The sequence below is a fragment of the Equus przewalskii genome, chromosome 13 (assembly GCF_037783145.1).
Source record: "Equus przewalskii isolate Varuska chromosome 13, EquPr2, whole genome shotgun sequence".
Taxonomy (NCBI): domain Eukaryota; kingdom Metazoa; phylum Chordata; class Mammalia; order Perissodactyla; family Equidae; genus Equus; species Equus przewalskii.
This window is the reverse complement of record NC_091843.1, coordinates 49087784-49096924: the sequence shown is the minus strand read 5'-3', so window position 1 is coordinate 49096924 and position 9141 is coordinate 49087784.

The following is a 9141-nucleotide window of genomic DNA, read 5'->3' as shown; positions in this document are numbered from 1 at the left end:
GCCAGCTCTTGACATAATCGTTACAAAGCAAGTTGCTCAAAGCCCAGCTCTGACCGTTGTTTTCTTATTCAGTCCTAACTCAAAATAACTCAAAACAGGCAAAGTAATCTAAGGAGAGTTCCCCTCCTTCCAGCTTTTCAATGATGCCTTTAAAGAATTAACTGGAAGGAAAACTTGATGACTTTAATCTTTGTCCCTATCACAACTACTAGAAATTTAGCAACGCCTTTGGGATGATTTTTCCCCCTTGTATGTAAAATATAGTTAGAAGCGAATCCCTAATAAGAAATACAAATTGATTGCAAATGCAAATTTACCCAGCCTGAGGTTATCTTTCTCTTCTCACCCCTCTGGAAACAATAGATTTTAATTAAGTGTCAGCATAGGCACAAGGCAAGCCTTACAAGTAAAATATTGAGGAAAAACTTTCCACTGCATGTTTGTTCAACAAGCCATTTTCCTGCTAGCTTCTACCATGTGGTCCATTAGCATGGGGATTGCAGAGTCATCCGGGGCCTGTGTGACAATCCCCACTTGGTGGGCTAATGGAGCTTTTCAAACATTGCAACAAATCATTCACCTTTAAAAGTGAAAGCAAAACATAACAAAACAAGTCAGAAGAAACATTAGCCATCTATTTGTACCATTGCATTAGAGTTCATTAAACTTTTTAATGAAATAGCTGTAGGGGAGGAAGACATTTCCTCTATCCACTGTGGGTTCTTCTGGCCAGAGAACGAAATAAATTCACATGAGACAGAATAACAGGAGAAAATTAAACAAAGCTTTATAACATGTATACATGGGAGAGGTTCAGGAAAACTGAGCAACTCGCCAAAATAGCTGAAGCCATCACCTTAAGTATCCTCCTCAGCTATCCTCCTCAACAGAGGATGTTGGTGGTGAGGGGAGTCAGTTACAGGAGGTTATCAGACAAGTACAGTAAAAAAAGATGCAGATTTAAGTCCTTGCCTGTGGCATTGATAAGAGTTTCTAGAGATAAGGTCATCCCCCCTTCTTCCTCTACAGAGAGGGAGACACCTTTACAGATGGAGATTTCCTTTACAATGTAAATGTCTTCTAACAAAGGGCAAGCAAATTCCACCACTCAGAGTTACCTTCCTGTCTGCAGTTTATTAAAAGTAACCAGCCCCAAACAATCCTCATACCAAAGAGACATATCTTGGGGTGGTCAATTCCAGGCCCCCACACAGCTAATATTTAATGTTCACATTTGGGGATTATTAGAAGTCACATCTTCCTTTCCTTTATTACTTTCATCAATTATAGAGCAAATGGAATAATACTCTTATTCTTAGCCATAATCTTGAGTCTACCATATAGTCAGGGTAGGACAACAGCCTCAAATGTCATTCATTTGTTTGCTATCTTCATATATTACTTGTACATGTTTATTTTAGTTTTCATTGTGTGACTTTAGCTTGTTTTTGTTTTCTTGGGTTTATTCTGAGCAAAAATATCTGTAGGGGAGGAAGACATTTCCTCTACCCTCTCTGTGTTCTTCTGGCCAGAGAACGAATTAAATTCACATGAGACAGAATAACAGGAGAAAATTAAATAAAGCTTTATAACGTGTATACATGGGAGAGACTCAGGCAAACTGAGCAACTCAGGAAAATAGCTGAAGCCACCACCTTAAATATCATCTTCAGTTAATGACAAAGGAGGATGTTGGGGGTGGAGGGGGAGTCAATCATGGGAGATTACCACACAAATACAGTAAACAAGATGCAGTTTAAGTGCTTGCCTTTGGCATGGATTAAGACTTTCTAGAGATAAGGTCATCTGCCCCAATTCTTCCTGGTACAGAGAGGGAGACACCTTTACAGATGGAGATTTCTTTTACAATGTAAATTTCTCTTAACAAAGGGCAAGTAAATTCTACTCCTCAGAGCCTCCTTTCCTGTCTGCAGTTTATTAAAAGTAATCAGCCTAAAATAATCCTCACGCCAAAGAGACATTTCTTGGGTGGCCAACTCCCATCCCCCACATATCTATGAAATTATAGTTTCGATATGCTGATATAGTTTCAATATGCTTAGTGTTCCTAAGTATATTAAAATAAGTAAGTACACACTTATTAAAATACAAGATAGAAAAAAAATTTCCATTTGCCACCTAAATCATCCTGTGAAATCCTGTAACACACAGAGAAAAGGTAACACCAGATTACATCACGTCCTACAGTGGCCAGTAACAGATTAAACACAGAGGGAGGAGGCACGTGGGGAGGCCTATATTCTGCAGTTGGGGGGGTCCCGGGATGAAGTTTGGCATTGAGTTCCCAGGAGGAGGATTTTGGGCTACCAGCAGGCAAGGAAGAGAGGGAAATGGGGTCTTCTCTAGGGATTCCTGAGGGAGGCTGGGGGCTAAAGTGCATTGCTGAATCCCTAGGCATGCAGAGCTGGCACTGAAGCCCTGTGGTCCAACCTTTCTCCAATGCGTCCTGGGTCAGGATGGGAGAGAGGGAGAGAGACAATGAACTGCTTTTGGAAGATGAAGCAGAAAGTGTCTACTGAAGGGTAGCAGAATATGCCACTTTGCAATAAGGATTATTTTGAGTTAAAAGCAGTTGAGAAGAAACAGATATAAGAAAAGCTCTCTGCCCTCCCCATATTTGCCTAAGAGCCTGATATACATTTGTAAAAGTGTCCTCCCTTCCCTCTTTACCAGGAAGGACAGAAGTTAGTTACCGAAGACAACTCTAGACCCTTGTCAGCCCAGAGACAGCACCAGATGAATCTACATAAAAACCATGTTAAAACCAGCCCTCATCGACGGTTAGTTTTCCCCATGTATTTGCCTTCCTACAATTTGCTGCCCTAGAAGCGCAAAGTCCTTTTCTTTTGTATTGTCACTTCTCTAAACATTTATTATTTATTTATCTGTTTGTTCAGATCCTACATAAACCCAAGTTCTAACCACCTCTTTGAGTTACTGGTCACTAAATATTCCCATGTGCAGTGGAAAGCAGATGCTAATAAACTTCTGTTTTTCTCTTGTTAATATATCTTTTTCAATCTAATTTATAGGGCCCTAGCCAGAGAACTTAAAATAAGTAGAGGAAAAATTTTTGTCCTCCCTTATGCTATCTGTGATTTTCCTCTGCATTTGTGAGTAACTGTGGATTATTTTCTTCTTGCCGCTACCCTTGCAATAGAATGAGATCTGTTGATTAAAGAAAAGCATGTCCTTTTTTCTTTTTGGGAAAACCAGTATTAAAGGCTGAAGGAATGATCCCTATTTCTGCGCCTGCAGTCCACGAGAATGGCAAAAGAGATAGATGTTTTCCTGGGAGAATGTGCGGATGCTACAAAAGTTTCCAACTGAAGCCTAATGTTATCTTGAGGAGGCTGGGCAGCTGGTCCAGGTGTGGCCAGTAAGATTGGTGCTGCCAAGGAGCTGACTAGGAGGGGAGCACATGAACATCACCTCCAGAGTGACCGTGGAGAGTCCTGGAAAATGGGCTGCTCATTTTGCTTAGGACCATTCCTATTTTCAGCCATGCTCCCCCTGGGGTGTATCACTTGGGAAAATTAAAGAAAGAATGTGACAGTATGGGATCAGGGACAATGCCTTGGTTTTGCTTGTTAGTTTTTCAGCAAACCACTAGGTGAATCAAAGTGATATGACTATTTGGATGGAGTGTTGTCTAAGGGCCTAGCATAGTGCCCTAGGACACTGTTTTACCACTAATAGTTATGTAAATATAGCGACACTTATATGCTTACTATGTATGGGCCACACGTCTGAGTTCCCTACCTATAGTAATTCATTTAATCCTCACCATAAATTATCTTCAATATATATGATTCCCATTTTAAAGATGGAGAAACTAAGCCTAGAGTGGCTAATTTGCTCAAGGTCGTATAGTGGTGTGAAGCAGAACTTTGAGAATCCTGGCAGCCTGGCTTCAGAGTCTGTGCTCAGAAGTGTTATGCTATTCTGCTTTGCTTACTAAATATGGGATGGCTGGCTGGCTGGCTGGCTGGCTGGCTGGGAGAGAGGGTGCAATAACAGCTTACATGCCTTACTGAGCTTGACATGTCTGATCCTATATGGGACCAGAACCTTAGTGGCTGTGACTTTTTCCTTGTGCTAGAAAGATTAAGAGGGCTTTCCCCGCATAGTCACAACTGAAATAAACAAATGGAAGTTTGAACTCGGGATTGCCTTTGGAGTGTTTGGGGAAAATGTTACCAGGTTCCTTGTAACAACACACACTGTGTGGAGAAATACTATATGTCTCTTAACATTAACAATTGTCTTTAAGGCATTAGTAGTAAATCAGCAAATTCAGGACCATGTGTTTTTTGGCTTCTTTTAGAAGAGCAGACAGGATATAAGTAATTTGATTCTTCATCTGTTTTCCTTGTTACATCTTCTGATAGAAATCCATGCATTATGGTCAAGCTCCTTGAACTAGAACATGTGCACATAAACTTTCTTTAACATGGTAATTGGACTGGAGATATTTTGAATTTAAAAACAGTTGTCACAAATGGATCTTTGAATTAAAGCTCTGGGCCATATTTGGACATTAAAGTGTTAAAAGCATAATACGGCCTGATCATTCTTCTTTTAGTGACGTTCAGGATCCATTATTGAAATATATCTCATAGAGTATTGCCCAGTAGTTAAGCTACAGAGTTCTGGAATCAAATACCCTAAGTTGGAAATCCTCTTGCAGGCTGTGTGACCTGGGACAAATTACTGAATCTCTCTGTGTCTCTGTCTCTTCTTGTGTAAAATGAGCTAATGTGACCCCATGATTATGAGGTGATCCACGTAATTAGCTTTTAGTACAGTGCCTGACACATTGTAAGTGCTCGATAAATGTTACACAAAATGAATAAATAAGCACACTGTGCAATTTTCATTTATGTTATAAGAAATAAGAATTTCATGCAATAAAAATACATTAGAAAAAGGTCTGGCTCCAGATCTTTCACAGAGTGCAAGCTCACCAGGTGTTAAATTTGTATCTTAATTACCCAATTGATAGCCACCTGGTGTATGCTTCTTCTGACACACTATCTGTAAAATAATTCCCCCTTAGGCATTCCATTGAATAAAGCAGGCAAATAATCTGAGTGTGTTTCCTCTACAGTAAGCACAACTGTGGTTTGAAAATAGCCTTTCTGTAATGTAACATTATTTCTTCTTAGCCGTTTCACTCCTGCATCATCTAATAACTTAGAAGCAGATTAATCCATTAAAAGGTGTACTTAGTGTTTAGTAATTGCCAGTAAAGTCTAATCAGATGGTGACTGCTACAGCAGAGCCTTCAAGAAATACTATAAGATAATTAAAACATAAAGGTTATGCAAAAGTAGCAAATCAATAGAGACAGTAAACATGGTTTATCAACAGTCCTGAGAACATTTTTTCAATTCTAAAATGTAAATGGACTTGGGACAGGGCACACGGCTAGGATGACAGATAGGATCCGGGAACAGTTTAATTAACTCCAGTTTCCTGCATGTGAAAGGTTGCCTCAGCCCACTGGCTCATGTAACAAACCCTCTTAGGATTGTGTTAGCCGGTGTCTGATACGAAGACCAGGCAGCCCTCCTTTCTTACAGGGTTACATTTTGCCCTCCCCCTCTGGAGGCCTTATCAAAACACAGCCCTCTGTTTTCTCTAGAAAAACAGATATTTTTAATTTCAGCTAAAATGGTTTGACTTTGTAATCAAGGCAAAAGAAACACACACACACACACACACACACACACACACATACTGCCTAAGTAATGAGAAGAGCTCGCTAGGAAGAATTGCATAATTAAAATTATATATTAAAATTCACATGTAGCGTGTGTAGAATTTTAGAAAAACCATGGCATCTCTCCAGATGATTCTTTTGCTGTTTTTAATTCTTCTATAATGTAGGCTATTTTATAATTAGCCGCAGAATGGTGCCACTTGGTTACTTCAACCCCAATGAAAGAGACGATAAGGAATATTTACATTAATGGATATTGAAACTACTACTCTGAGCAGCCCCAGCAAAGAATAGTTATTTACTGCTCTTTGAAAGCCATTTTAAACGGAATATTCAGTTTTTGCTTGCAATCATGAATTAGTTAAAACTATAGGAGAAGGTGAGGGTAAGCTTCATGTGAAGAATGATAATAGTATATTTTTTAAAAAGTTGCTGTGAGGGCCAAATGTTGCTTAAAAGAAAAATTCTTTTTCCAACATGGTAGAATTAGGTTTCACACAATTAATTCTATCATTAGTAAATAAAGGAGTTACTTAACCTCTGCCCTTGTGGAAGTTCTTGATATTTTGCTTAGTAAAGGGCAAGAAACCTATTATGGCTTATTTATTCACTTTGTTAAAAGGTTATTCTTGAAGATTGTGATATAGAAATACATAATACATAATCTTTGTTAATAAAGATCTATTTACTCTACCTTCTAAAGAAGGTGGTTATTATATGATGCTCATTAGTGCCATGAACAGGAGACTTTTTTCCTCTTGTTCCCACGGGAAAGATTATCAAGCTGTTGGTAAAGGACTCATTTTCTTTAAATTAGAAATCACAGAGGTATCCTGGGTAGAGGATATTAAAAGCAAGTGTAGTCATGCCATCTTATTGCAAGATGCGCTAGAGGTGTGTACATCACTTATGTTTTGAAATGAAATGTCGAAAATGCCAACTACGTGTGATTTAAAAAATTTCTCTCTCTTTTAACACTTAGGATTTTCATCCTGAAGCAAGAACCTAAGCTTGTCCTTTTAAACAATGATTTAGAGGAAGAAATTTAACACCCCCTGCTTGCAACATCCATTTTTCAATAAATCTATACTTTCTCTGCCCGCTGCCATGTTATCAGTCATCCATATCCCAGAGGAAATGCTTCAGGCTTGGGGTTAAATTAAGGTTCTATCTCTAGTGATTGTCTAGAAAGCTGTCTACAGTCTCAAACTAACTTATCTGCATTATATACAGCCATAAACGCTTCCTGCCAGGCAGAGACACTGTTTTTTCCTCCATTGATGTCAATGGTAAGATTACTACTTGCCAGTTGAAAATTAAAAGAAAAGCCACAATTACATTTCATTATAAATTGTAAATAGATTGAACTTCAGTCTAGTTCTGGGATGCTGAAATTGACATAGGATGTGGATGTCCCATATTCTTACTTAAAAAAATAGATCTAACGAGATGCACTGTCTTCGTATTACTCAAAATGATATTTCAAGTTAGACTACTTCATACTATCTTTCTTTGATGGTTCAGTGATACATTTTCTGCTCATTTGGGATAAGTATAGCATGTGAAAAGACCATTGTTTTACAACTTCTTAACAAATGAAAATAGAAAGACACATCCAATATAAATTAGTTTTACTATACAGAAGAATTGTCTTAGACATCAGTGTTAGCCAAGGTCAAAGATAACTAAACTTTCTGATAAACATTAAACACAAAACACAGACACACATATACACACACACACTCGTTCTTTTTTTCCACTTAAACCAAACCCATTTAAATGCACTTTTTAGATAAATACTGTAAAATACATTTGGCTTTATCATCTTTAGTAAGAGAGAAATAACAACCAGTGTGATTAGGAGCTAAACAAAGCCCAGTTTACAAAATAAGAGGGATTTCAAAGTAATTTGCTGTAAAATCTCTGAGCTGAGGAGTAGAGGAAGTCATCACAGAGAAATTTCTGAGTGGGATGAGGGTAGCTCTCCTAACTCACCAGCAAATGACAGCAGAGCAGGAGGGAGGCGGGGATACTTTGTATTGCATGTTTAGCCACCAAATTCATCAACTCATTCATTCATTAGACATACATAAGGGACCTAGTATGCCAGGCACAGTGCTAGGCCCTGGGGATATATGAGTGAATACAACAGATAAAGTCCATGTCCTCACGGAGCTTATATTCTAGTGAGAGAAGACAGATAAACACATAGCTATATATGTACCCGAGGATGGTTAGGGCTATGGAGAAAAATGGGGTAACGGAGGGCACTGTTTTGTCTAAAGGGCTCAGGAAAGGCCTCACAAATAAGGTGACATTTTAGCAGAGACCTGAAGGGAGTGAGAGGATAAGCCATGTGGATATATAAGGGAAGAGCATTGCAGACAGAGAAAACAGCAAGCACAAAAGTCAGGGTGAGTGCTCAGAAGAGCAGGGAAGTCATTGTGGCTGGGTTGGGGGAAAAGTGGTAGGAGATGAGGGCAGAAAGGTAGTGGTGGGCTGTGAGATGATCTGTGGATATGCTTGGGGTAGACCATGTAGCACCTTGAAAGCCACTTGTGAGTACAATGAATAGAGGAGTATCGTGATCCAAGAAAGGTTTTTAGAGCATGACTATGATGGCTGTGTGCAGAAGAGACTAAGGGGACAGGGGTGAAAGCAGAAAGAATAGTTAGGGGACTACTGCAATCATCTAGAGAAGAGCTGATTGTGGCTTGGACCATGGTGTTGACAAGAGAGGAGGTGAGAAACAGTCACATTTTGGATGCATTTTGAAGGAGCTTAAGAATTTACTGTCAGATTGGATGTAGTGTTGAGAGAAGGATGGCTCCAAGGCTTTTGGTTGGCAAATTTGGAAAAATTCAAATTCCATTTACAGAGATTAGGGTGATTTCCAGAGGAGCAAGATTGTAGGGGTGGAAGAGGCTGGTGGAAGACCTTGATAGTGGACTTAAGTTTGAGATGCCTATTAGACATGCAATTGGAGATATCAAGTAGAGAATTGGATTTATGAGCCTGGAATTTAGACAAGAGCTGCAAGCTAGAGACACAAATTTAAAGTCATCCAAATATTGACGGCACTTAAATCCATGAGACTGGCTGAGCTCACCCAAGAAGTAGATGCAGAAAGAGGAGACTTCTGAATGCTGAGCTTGGGATACTCATTGGTTTATAGGGCTGAGAGGTGTGGAAGAACAAGCAAAGAAAACTGAGACAGATGGCTGGTGAGATAGGGAGGATAATCAAGATAGACAGCTGTTCCAGAAGCCAAATGAAAATGCTTCAAGCAAAGGGTAATGCATTATGTTAATGCAGCTGATACAGAAAGTAAGAGTCGAACAGAGAAATGATCATTGGGTTTGGCTCTATGAAGGTCACTAGCGATCTTGACAAAA